Source organism: Ruditapes philippinarum, unplaced genomic scaffold (assembly GCF_026571515.1).
Source record: "Ruditapes philippinarum isolate M1 unplaced genomic scaffold, ASM2657151v2 ctg8422_1_1_1_1, whole genome shotgun sequence".
NCBI lineage: Eukaryota > Metazoa > Mollusca > Bivalvia > Venerida > Veneridae > Ruditapes > Ruditapes philippinarum.
Genome location: NW_026862909.1, coordinates 27,501 through 40,870, shown reverse-complemented (window position 1 = coordinate 40,870; position 13,370 = coordinate 27,501).

The following is a 13,370-nucleotide window of genomic DNA, read 5'->3' as shown; positions in this document are numbered from 1 at the left end:
ATAAAAGTATAGTTACACTTGTTCTTTAACAACCTTCAAAAAAGCTTATTGTAACATATAGATCTAATCAAATCTTATTTTTACTTGTGAAAGATCAGAATTTATTCATTTCACTTATGTAACATCAAACTTTAATTTTACTCGCCATCTCCACTTGTTATATTGTCACTCGTGGTCTTGTCACTTATGAAATTACTGCACCAGTTGTGCACTCTCTCTCAGTGAAATATATTTCTTACGGACTTACATGGAGTCTAAACAAATGCCTTCTCTAATATAGTTGTAACCTAGTAGTAGGATAACGAACCATCTTTAAAATGTTACTATTATTTTAGTAAGGCGTTTGATATGTGTTATAAACATTTCCCAGGAGAAGACTTTAAATCACCAATCTAAGCTTACAAAAGCTAATAAACGTTTCACCGGAGAAATTTTCCAGACAGCGAGCTTTCAATTATGAAAATATAACGAGGATATCATATTGATCAGTGGTAGACCAGGATTAAGTAGACACAGAAAAAAATGTTCCGGAGATCTAAATCAACTGAAACATGGTAAATAATGTTAGGGGTGTTAAAGTGTGATTACTTTGGCAGTGGTCCAGAAGATTCATGGGCAATTAATCAAGAAATTGAATGGTGATTGTAAAATTCTTAATTATCAGATAGTCACGAGTGTTTTTTTTTTTCAAATAAATCATCAAAAGAAAATTTAACCAAATGAATATATCAATAATGATGAAGCAATCACTGTGTATAGATTCAAATGAAAAGATTATAAGCACGGAATTACTCCTGGCAATTTAGATTATATTTTTAATCATAAATGTTGGTACTACCATTGACCGTTATTTACATTTAACTTGTTATAATTTGAATTGTAATATTTATCGAAATTTACATTTACTTTTATCGGTATCTGTTATTTATATGTGTATTAATTGTCATTCATTTCAAAAACAAGTAATTCTTGTCTAGATGAAAAAATAAATGTTTTTTTAAATGAATAATATATCAATGTTATAGCTGTTATACTTCCATGCATTTAATGAAAATATTTCTAGGTGCTTATATAAAGAAGATGTAGAATATATAAAAATGAATAAAAAGGCAACGTGTCAATTGAATAAAAGAACATAATGATCTTAATGCCAAACAACAAAAACTAAAATCGGTGAGGTATAATTTTACGCATTTCTTATTTGACAATTGTAATAATAAAGTGTTACTTTAAAGTATATTTGTTAAGTATATATTAATGCATTGCTTCTTTCTATTTAACATTTAGTATGTGAAATGAATCTGTAAAGATAAACCAGTTTTCACTTAAAATCAAAACAATAGCATAAAAGATAAGTTCTCAACATTTGATAAATGGAATTGGCAATGCATAACAATTGGTTTTAATGCCGGGAATATTATTAAGTGATTGTACTTTTGAGAGTCAGTTAACAAAGTCGTATTTATATTTATTTTTATCCTGAATGTTGTAAACATTTATACGAAAGACGTGTAAGTTTTTTATGTGTAAGTGTTTCAAAATAGTATCGTAGAGCATCAAATGAAAAATATACATGTTTTTAACTAGGGAATTGTTGACAATCCTTTTGAAACACCCTTTATCATATAAATTGTAAATTACATGATACTGCTATTTAAAATGAAACAGTTCTTTGGCATAGTACCGACAACGATGCAAGCGTTATTTTTTCTATTTTTTTACGTTTGCGTCACAGCTTTAATATCGTAATAAACCACACACAAACATATTTTCAACTTAAAAGGGCTTATTGGAAAAAATAACTCGCAACCTCCATTATTTAATGTAAAAGTAATAAAAAGTAGAAAATTACTCTTTAATACTATAAACTAGTTTATTACCTATAACATTATCTCTGTTATGTTTTAAATTTACAAGACAGCACCTGTTTCATAACAAATCTGTTTTTACTGTTGAAATCTAACATGCACCAATTATTTTTGGTACAATTGTTGTACAAATGATATCCTATGCATTAGCTAATAACTACAAGATTATAACATTATAGATCATGATAAAATCTTTATGAAACGAGACATAGAGCAATAGTTTTAATTACAAATAAAGCAATTTTTTTATAAAGAAATTATTTCAAAACTTTATCTGTGATGACTGTATTCCGTATGTATGTCCTAAAAAAAATAGAAACCAAAACGGCAACGTTGAGAATGTGTCAGGCTTGGTATATTTGTATTTGTTTACATACTGACTTGCTGTGGTATCGCATACATCCAGCACATAGATTTTTCCGCGGATACTATTAACATATTTTGATGTATTATTTTCTATGGTCCAAGTAAAATGTAGAAAAAGGTTGCACGTAGTGCGTGTTCCGCCTTGAAACCTTTTAAGCGTATCAAATCTTGACTTGTATGGTTTTTTTCTGGATTTTTCAGCCAAGTTTTAGCCGTATCTGTTTTGGTCATACATTTGCTGGTTGATCATCCTTTCGTACCAGTGATCAACACATTCTCCACAACTGACCGACAACTTATTTTATATTTTGTCAGCGAAAAGAGATAATGAACTATAGACTAAATGCCTGATATAATGCATCACGGAGAAAGTGAGCATCACTAACAGATAGACAGAATCGGCAAAGCTAGAATATTTATTCCGGTGCTCTCCATTGAGCCTTAAGAAAATGGTTGTTATTATTGATGAACTAATAACTAAAATTTATGTTTCCATATTATAAAGACAACATCAAGATTCATGTGTCAATGATATTCAATAAAATTAAGATTCGTTTCATAGTGGATCATACAAAGGATGTTAAAAGCTTAACTTCTTCAATTAGAAAAAAGCTATTTACTCTAAGCATGTTGGTGTTAAAAGCAACAGGTAAGAACTCTATCTAGCCTAAACTCGTAACTAGTGCATATTCTCTGTATCTATGATTTATAGTCGAATAGTTCGATCCTATTGTCCTCACACGAAAATAATCCTTTAGCATAGATTATTGCATCTTATTTCTAACTAAAATCTCAGTCAAATGAAAAGTAAAATTTTCAAACGCTTAATTGTTTTTTTAAAGACACATTTTTATTTCGTTGACATAATTAACATCAGTATATCCTGAGCGTTCGGACGTACTGACTTTTAGTCAATCTACTTTCTGGGAAAAGTCTTTGATATCTTAAATAAAGCTTTTATGTCATTGTTTCTGTTTAATCGTCACATATGCGTCGATTGTGCTGCATGGAGCCTCTCAAATGCCGTTCTTTACAAACTATGTTAGATTTGTATCATTACAAACCATTCATCAAAATGGAATTATTATGTTTGTTGTATTTAAATTTCATATGTTTGGTTTTTTCCAGATGGTTTATCATTTTTTATTTCCGCATATGTGGTTGTTTGCTAGTTATTATTCATACAATCAGTGTACCTAAATGTTGAAAACTGCTTTAGTAGGCCAAAGTTAGTATGGGTGGTAGTTCGTATCATTTTTGTCCAGGAATGGGCTCAAATATATGGTGCCTGCATAACTATCTATGTTGCCGTTTCTTAGAAGAACAAAAAACTTTAACAGAGAAGTGAATCCGTTCGGTTAATTATATGCAAATTCGAAGTGCAAAAAGATCATCTTGATTATTTGGAATCTGAAACTTGTTGAGTTTATTTTAGTTTTATGATATTAAAACCAAAAAAGATCAGTTAATTAGTAATTTTCTGATAAGTGACAATGAACAATGATAGAAAAGATGTGACAAAGTATATTTTGAATGAACTGTGGTTCAATATATATAACGAATGAATTTTCATGTCTTTATAGCCGACAAAAAATGAGTCTAATTTTCATAAATAGAATTTGGACAAATGTGTTTACTTAAAAATCCTTCAAAAACCTATCGAGACAGAAATATACTTCTGTAAAATTAAAAAATTAACAATGTTATCAATGTTATATCTTTTATCGTTTTTTTTTTCTTTTGCTAATTGCTTTTCTTGTACATTTTAGTTTTTTTCTGTGAACATTGAAACTGTTTGTTATGTTGATAATTTCATTGTAAGACCTTAGATGTGTGTTATAAACATTTGCCTTCAGGAGTAAATAAATCAACAAATCGAAGCTGACAAAAAACTAATTAATGTTTATCGGAGAAAATTTTCCAGACAGCGAGCAAATATAACAAGAATATAATATTGATCAGGAGTAGGGCAGTATTAAGTAGACATAGAAAGATTGTTTCCGCAGATTTTAATCAACTTATGCGTAGAGTAAAGTATGATGAGTCTGTGTTTGTCTTTGAAAATATGCCGGAAATGACGTCACGTTCACGTGATATTGCTATATGGTAATGACGAGTAGTCTGCACTTGACAATGGCTCATTCAAACCGTTCCTGTAACATTTTCAATTTTGCTGTGTTGGACTTTCTTTACGGATTCTTAGTTACTTATAATTATTGATTTTGTTCAAAAAGTTCAAGTACTACTATTGACCATTTTATTGAACAATATTATTTATCAGTCCATTCGATACTAGTTTAAGAAGCAAGTAATACTTGTCTGTATGAAAATAAAGTTTTCTAAAATCAATAATTCATTACTACTATTGAACAATTAGTAATAATATCTTTTTCTTTAGATTTTTAAGTATTTACTTTATGAAATAAATTTAAAACGTGATAAATAGTGTTGTGTGATACTAAATTTGAGATGATTTGAAAGGGGAAATATAACAGTTAAAGCTAAAATGTTCTTACTCTTAAGGGCGATAACAATTTTAGTAATACTAAAACCGAATATGATCATTAAAGAAGCCATTTATGGACCCAAAAAACTGTGACAGTTTTACACACAATTTATATTTAAATGAAATTCCAAAATAGTTGGTATTATGTAAATGAATAAAAAATGAAAACAAATAAATGGATAAATAAACAATGGTTTATTTCACACTAATGGTTGGTCACACAACACAACATGAAAGCAAGCCCGATGACCTGGATTTGTTTTTAATTAAAATGTTCCTGTTATCATATCAAGATAGTTCAAAGTGTTTAAATGGATTACATTTTGGGTTGTTATGCCTATATGCCTGAATATATAACTGTAACATACACCATTGATATATTTGGTAGGAATGGATTACATTTTGGGTTGTTGTGCCTATATGCCTGAATATATAACTGTAACATACACCATTGATATATTTGGTAGGAATGGATTAGTATTTGCCTGGAGTGGAAAATGGATTCATTCATACAGTTTTATTATGTATTCATGTCATCTCATTTTATGTTACTTAATGATTAATTTTGACTGCTTAAGCAATACTTACTTCAATGCGTTTTATATTGGTTTTCAAGCTTTCTATGCTAAAATTGCCATTGTAATAAAGTAGGTTTTAATTACTTCGTTTCATTCGTTGGATTATGTAGCAAGTTATATTGATCTGGCTTTGTGATGGCTTTTTTTACTTCTTTTGATCTCAAAGCTTACTTTTATTAACTGACTTTGGAACGGACATAACAAAACTTTGAAAACAAAACTTGTTAATATGATAAAAAAACTTTTTCATGACTTTGTCACTCTCTTTGAGCCTTGAAACAGCTTAATCAGCTGATTAATTATCAAAATGCATAGTCTTCATGCATAATATTAAAGATTTGTACATAATAACAAAATAAAAATGTGATAAAATACTCGCAATTTTCCAAATCTGGACCAACATGTATGGAACAGAAAAAAAAACACGGCAGACTGTTTCTTTGGGTTTTCGTAGCACTAACATTAAATGTCATATGACGTCTTTCAACTTTTACTGATGGAGGAATACCTCAGGTTAAAACAAATCATTAAACATGATTTTATAACTTCCGTTCCAAATATTTTATACAGCAACAAGTACGTTGTTAAACGTTGTAGTATAACTGATCTTCAAACATTGTATATTATGTCAAGAAAATTATTTGTCGCGTAGATTAAGTCATTATCAACTATATTTTATAGTTAATTGGAGATATTTCAGAAATGTGTTGAATAGTGTGGTGATGCCAATTATAAAAAAATATGAGACAAAAGGCATAGATTTAACGATTTGCAAACAAAAACCAAGATATTGACATCATCCAATCAAATAAGCTTTTGTATCAGCTTTTGTATCAGCTTATTAGCATTCATCCAATGTCGCTAACACCAAATGTTTTTTCAACTCGGCACAGCAAAGCTTTTTTGGGGGAAAAACTCAAACATTTTTCTTAAATGTCTTATTAGACGGATAAACATTTGATTTTTATCACCAATATGAATTATCACTTACACGGACTGAGTTTAACTAGAGCAGAAAATTGCCTTGATTTACAGAAGGGCAATAATGTTCATTTCCGCTGTTTGTCAGCCATTAATCACCACTTTCTGAAATTTCAGTAACCATACTTGTTTTGGAATAATGCACTGGTGTGTTTTATTGCGAAGGAATATGATTCCGAAGGCCTGCTTGATGAATGAAAAAGCATTTGAACACTGTATGATGATAATATTATTATAACGCAAAAAAATATATTTATTTCCAATCTAACAGTCACGGTAATAAAACAGGGAATTTATAAAAATATGTTGAACTAAATTGGTGAAGAAGTAATATTTCCGACGTGATTTGCTTTATTGACGTTATATGACGTCATGTAACGGAAAAGCCTTCCTTTTAATTGCTGTACACATATCATGCCATTATGCATTTTATAGCGAGGAATAACAATTTGAATTTATAAGATTAAAAATTGCAAGGCATTTTACTGGGAACCTTTTTTTGAGGAAAATACATTTTTTACTTAAAGCATGTAAATATTGCTGTTAAAATGTCTATTTAAACTTAATAATTCAGTAATAAGAAAATGCAAAGAAATAATACTTTATTTTCACTGGAAAAAATGTGTATTAAACCAAAAATGAATGTAAATACAATTAACCGTATTCAACGGTCTTGTAGGGAATACTTAGACTAATTGCTTGTGGTGTCAATTTGTAATAGCAATTTAATGAAGGGGAATTTCTACCGAATTATTTTTCGAGACAGTGAATCTTTTACCATAACTAATAATGTGATGTCTTTACTAGCGTATAACAATAAGTGCATTGTTAGAGAACAACTGATGTCAATATTGAAGTCTCAGATATCATATAAATGCTATCGTTTTGATATTATGACGGCTTTTGCTAGCAAATGTCAAAACATTCGGTTTTAACTGTATAAGTCTGCGTTTATATGTCTGGACAGATGGAGATGATATATTTGGTTAAAATATAAATTATTTAATGAGTTTTATATATCTCGTTTCATCAGAAATAACTTTTTAGATTAAAGTAAAACGTATTAGCAAACATAACAATTTTGATATTATAGTCTCATAAAGTCATTTAACTTCTTAAGACGTTAAAAGCAAATTCTGCCTAAGAAATACATTTTTCTTTTTTATTGTTCAGAAATGTAAAACTTATGTTTAATAAACTAAATGTATTTCTCAATTTATTTAGCGCATTTAAGATCGTTTATAATTGAAAAAGTGGCGCTGAAAATAAAGAAACATGTCATAATAGTAGCAAAATGTAAACAATTAACTTGCTTTTTTTATATGACTTCCATACAAAATACTAATTCAATATAATCATTCAAATTTCAAACATAGCAAAGAAAGCAAACAAATAGTTTTTTTTATGAAACAAGATATCAAAGATAAAACGATTTCGAGAAATGAGATTGATAGCATTTCTGAGACATGGCCCCTTAATTATCGTATAACTGTGTGCAGAAATCGTCCACAAACCAATACTAAAAATTGATAACGTGGATGATTTTCAATCTGTTAGCACAAGGCGCACTGATGGCATATTAACATTAATGAAATAGAAGAACAGGGTCTAATGTAATGTGATTGATTTATGATATGGCTGTAAGAAGTACTTTGTCTACATTGTTGAACAAACGCTTGTTTTAAAACTTATCAAAGATTTCATTCAACAGCTCTTATTATATCAGCCATTTCATTAATCATTTACTTTACATGAGATTCTGTCACGGCAAAAATCGTTAGAAATTCAATTTCCTGAAACACCTTAACAAGTCACAAGCAATTGAATAATGTGCGTGAGTTCCCTACAATTCCGATGATTAAATGTTCTTCTATCATAAAATCGTTTTTGTAGGCAGTTAGGATTTTTGTTTAACTGGTTTGTAATCTCTGCATTTTTTCATCATCAGAAATTAACTGTGAACTTGATGATAATTTACTGATATTTAACTTATTTTTGCAACCACTACTTTAAATAAACCTCCATACCTCCTGATAAGCAAACAAATATTTCAAGAACATCACATACTTAGAGCAAAATGCATTGTGATGTAATGAAAAGTAAAAACGATTTGGAAAAAAAAAATATTTACATGTTTTGTGCGATGATCTACCGATTGTGCAGTATTTTTCAACACATTTCTTTCGCGTTGCTTACCCAGTTAGGAACATAGGAACATTTTTGCATATTTTAAATGTTTTTGGTAATTTACATGGGTTGTAAGTGCCATTTTCAATGTATAAACATTTCATTTTGTTGTCTTCACAATATATGACTTGATACATCTTTAACATTTTACATATAATTTATCAGGAATCTGGAGACTTGCTGCTTTAATTCTGGTCTATCACTGAATTATATGATGAATGATAAACTTATCATTTTTCATATTGTTACTGTTATTGTTGAAAAATTAGTTTTTAAAAAGTATTGTCATATCAGGTCTAATTTCAGCACTTTTGAGTATCACTCAAACCGGTGCCAGGGGGTCGTGAGGAATGTTCATTATCCCTCATGTACAGACTCAATCAAACTGAAATCTGCAATTTTTATATAATTTTGTTTGGTGTGATTAATGCTTCCGAGGGACCACCTTTCTAACAGATTGTAATATATAATATGTATTCTACTTTAATTTCTTATAAACAATGTTAAGATGTGCAAAACACAAGTAACATAAAGAATATTTCAGATAGTACTTTAACGTTAGACACATGAGACAACTAATTAATTAATTAAAAATTTGTTTATAACAACCACCACTTTACACAGCCCGGTCAAGCATCCAACTCGTGCCACTTTGATATAATATGATGAAATGTTCGGTGTCTTCATATACTCGTTAACAAAGTTGAAGAAAAAAATCTGGGAGAGCATCAACTTTAAATGAGTCAATATCATTAATTATTCATAAATAACGTTCTTCATTTCCGTTTCTGATCAGATTTTAACGGAATGACTCTTCTTTCCTGTAAATGAATTTCTTTTTAGGGAAAATAAAATAATAATTCTCTTCACGAACATATGATTCTATTTATCAAACAAACGCGTGTACCTTAATTCAATCATTCCGATAAATCACAGTCCAAATTATACAATAATATTCTTTAATAAAGATACGTTCATTTGTATAACAACAATTTGCATTGCAAATCCGATTTATACACATTCATTATAAATATGGAACGTGTGTCCTAAAGGAAAAAACGAGTGTATAAATATGGATAAACTGCATAATAGAAAAGGTAGTATGTGCGAATGTATGCCTGTGCATGTGTACGTGTTTTGGGTGTGTGCGAGCGTGTGCGGGTACGTGTGTGTGCGCGTGCGTGTGTTTGTCATACTTGTTATGCAATGTTGCACATACATATATTTACAATTTACAAATATTTGAATTATTGTATTACTAACGACAACTTATTCGACAAATTATAAGCACATTTTCATATCTGCTGTGTTGGTCGATCTTTAAGGATGACATTGTTCTTTCTTCTTTACTGTTTAATAGTAAAGTATGTTTTGATAAATGTAAGTGTTTTTTTATGAACAAAATCATTGCATAATGTTATTGTTATCAATGATAACATATATCACAATTACGAGTGTGTACTTCTACACGTATATTAATATTGTTATTTTTCATTACATATTACAAATTACCCATTAATGGATGCTGTTTGACTCTTTGTTTAAGGAAAGTATTCACTCATTAATTCATGAGCTCATATTGAACAGCAAAATGACTTCTTGTATTAAAAATATGAAATGATCCTTCATCCACAAATATAAAATTAAAAAATTATACTTCTCTTGAATTGTTAATAGTAAATTGTTTATTGCTTGCTTTTTTTTCTTTGACAAATGTGTTGCCTATTATAATAACCACTTAATAAAAATTCAATCACTGCAACTGTCAAAGAAAACCATAATTGTTTGTTTTATGAAGAGAAATCAATATTAATTGCAGATTTCTCCAGATTTTTAATAAGATCTGTAATTATATTGACGGATAAACAATAACAGATCATTCTGCACTTCCTACAGACACAATGTTTGTTGTTTCTTGTCAACTGACAAAGCAGCAACGAAGTGAATACAAAGCGTTAATACACTAATTTTCTATGTATTTTGAAATACCTTATATATATTTTACAGAATAATCGAGTGTGTTTTGTTTATACAAATTTGTTTTAGTTTGATTGTGTTAGAAGCTATAAACTTAATGAAAGGAAACTCTCTCGAATCTGTTCCTGGAACCAACCAGTACTAAGCAATGAATGTGAAGTTTCTTGGTAAAGGAAACAACGGTATGCCCCCAACAGGGTTTGTACCCACGCGGTCAACAATTCATAGATTACTACTCAGACGCGAAAACCTATCGCCCACGCCGCAACATAAGTGTTTTCGACTTTGTTATGAACGACTTGGTAATAGTTCTATTGTTTTAAGTAAAATGCAGCAACTCAATGCATCAGTTAATTATCTAAAGACAAAAAGAATACTTTTGAATCCTAATTTTATAACGAAACTTGATAAGAGAGGACTGAGCCGTTTAACATAGAGTTCTACTTTTAGTTACATCCTATGTGATTTGTTTGACTGTCAAGCAGGTCAATGCAAATAAAATATAAACGTTTCGGGCCTGTTTATTAGAATCAGGACATCATATCAGGGTGAGTGGTAAATGTTACCAACGATCAGAGGCAGATAGTTTAATCTCTAGGAAGTTTAGACTTCAAGTTCACAAGCTCTGTGCAAAATGACAATATAGAAAACAATGCCCAAAAATGCGCAGTGCTATTTTTACTGATTTTTACAGTTTGTTTTTTTTTACTTTTGGTATTTACTTGTTAACCCCTGATTATTTGTGATTTTACATAAACAGAACAAGATCAAGTAAACTGAGTCTGCAACATTTTTACATGTTGTCGTATTGGGGACGTTCCATTTTTTTTTTCGTATGTTGAATTCAAAAGAACATGTTATTTTATCTTTGTTGTAATAAATTAGTTGTAGTTGTAATAAATTCTTTCTAACAGCAAACATGTAAACACATTTAGGTTTAATCAGAATGATTTATGCTATAAATGTAACAACAATCATGGATATGAGTTGTGTTTAATTTTGCGGTCTGTTCAGTATTACCTAGTAATGTAACTAAATGTTTAAATATGGGTTTCTGATTAAAACTGCTTTTAAATTTGTGGCATGCCCCTGTAGCGTATTGGCTGCTTAACATTTCTTTTTAACTTTGGTGTATCATTAAAAATTGGTTTTCATTCGGCACCCAGGCACTACGTCATCATTTTATAGCTTTAAAGACTTTAAAGAATAGCAAAATAAATTGCATGCACAATTGATGCTTACGAATTTATCAATTGAATACAGTAGTAAGTTAGAAGTTCCGGAATTCGGAAGTAACACTGTAGTAAATTAGTCTAAGAATGTATTAGAATTTGGTAACATTTTCTTTGCTGACCCCTTTTATTATATTATTAATAAAGGTCGTCAAGGCCCCCAAGCACTGCACAAATTACCCCCTTCATTTGTTGAAGTACTCTAGCACTGGCCCTGGCGAAGCTCAGTATCCAAGTTCTAGAAAAAGGAATAATTTTGTTTGACAACTCTCCGCATGATAAAAAAGGACCTACAAAATATATCATTATTTGTCTCATAGGCTTTGCGGCCCTATTTATGCAAGAATGGGGTTTGTCGGGAAACAGTTTATATGAGGACTGAATAATTTAAAAGTGTTAATCATTGATCCGATTGGTTGTATTTTATTCTGCTAAAATACTTTACATATTAGTATAATGTTCCTGTATGTATTACCATTTTTAATGGTTGCCTGAATTAGTCATATTGTTGGAAATGTTATCCTTTTTTATCCTGTTCTGATACCATTTTGTGTAATTGTTTGAGAAACATACGTTCGGATCCGATCATATTATTATGCCCCCACTTCGAAGAATAGGGGGTATATTGCTTTGCACTTGTCGGTCCGTCGGTCCGTAGACCTAATGGTTTCCAAGTGATATCTAAAGAACCCTTATGCCTAGGAACTTCAAACTAGGTATGGTGATTGGTCATGATCAGTAGATGACCCCTATTGATTTTTGGGTCAAGGGGTCAAAGGTCACGGTCACATTGACATTGTGAGCAAAAACGGTTTCCGATCAATAACTAAAGAACCCTTAGGCCTAGGAACTTCAAACTTGGTATGGTGATTAGTCATGATCAGTAGATGACCCCTATTGATTTGGGGGTCAAGGGGTCAAAGGTCAAGGTCGCATTGACCTTGTTAGCAAAAACGGTTTCCGATCAATAACTAAAGAACCCTTAGGCCTAGGAACTTCAAACTTGGTATGGTGATTGGTCATGATCAGTAGATGACCCCTATTGATTTGGGGGTCAAAGGTCAAGGTCACATTGACCTTGTAAGCAAAAACAGTTTCCGATCAATAACTAAAGAACCCTTAGGCCTAGGAACTTCAAACTTGATATGGTGATTGGTCATGACCAGCAGATGAGCCCTATTGAGTTTTGGGTCAAGGGGTCAAAGGTCAAGATCACATTGACCCTGTAGGTAAAAACGGTTTCTGATCAATTAACTTAAAACGCTTAGGTCTAGGAACTTCCAACTTGGTATGATGATTGGCCATGACCAGCAGATGACCCCTATTAAGTTTTGGGTCAAGGGTTCAAAGGTCAAGGTCACATTGACCATGTAAGTAAAAACAGTTTCTGATCAATAACTTTAGAACGCTTAGGTCTAGGAACTTCAAACTTGGTATGGTGATTGGTCATGACCAGCAGATGACCCCTATTGATTTTTGGTCAAGGGGTCAAAGGTCAAGGTCACATTGACCTTGTAGGTAAAAACGGTTTGCGATCAATAACTAGAGAACCCTTAGGCCTAGGAACTTCAAACTTGGTATGATGATTGGTCATGACCAGCAGATGACTCCTATTGATTTTGGAGTCAAGGGGTCAAAGGTCAAGGTCACATTGACCTTGTAGGTAAAAACAGTT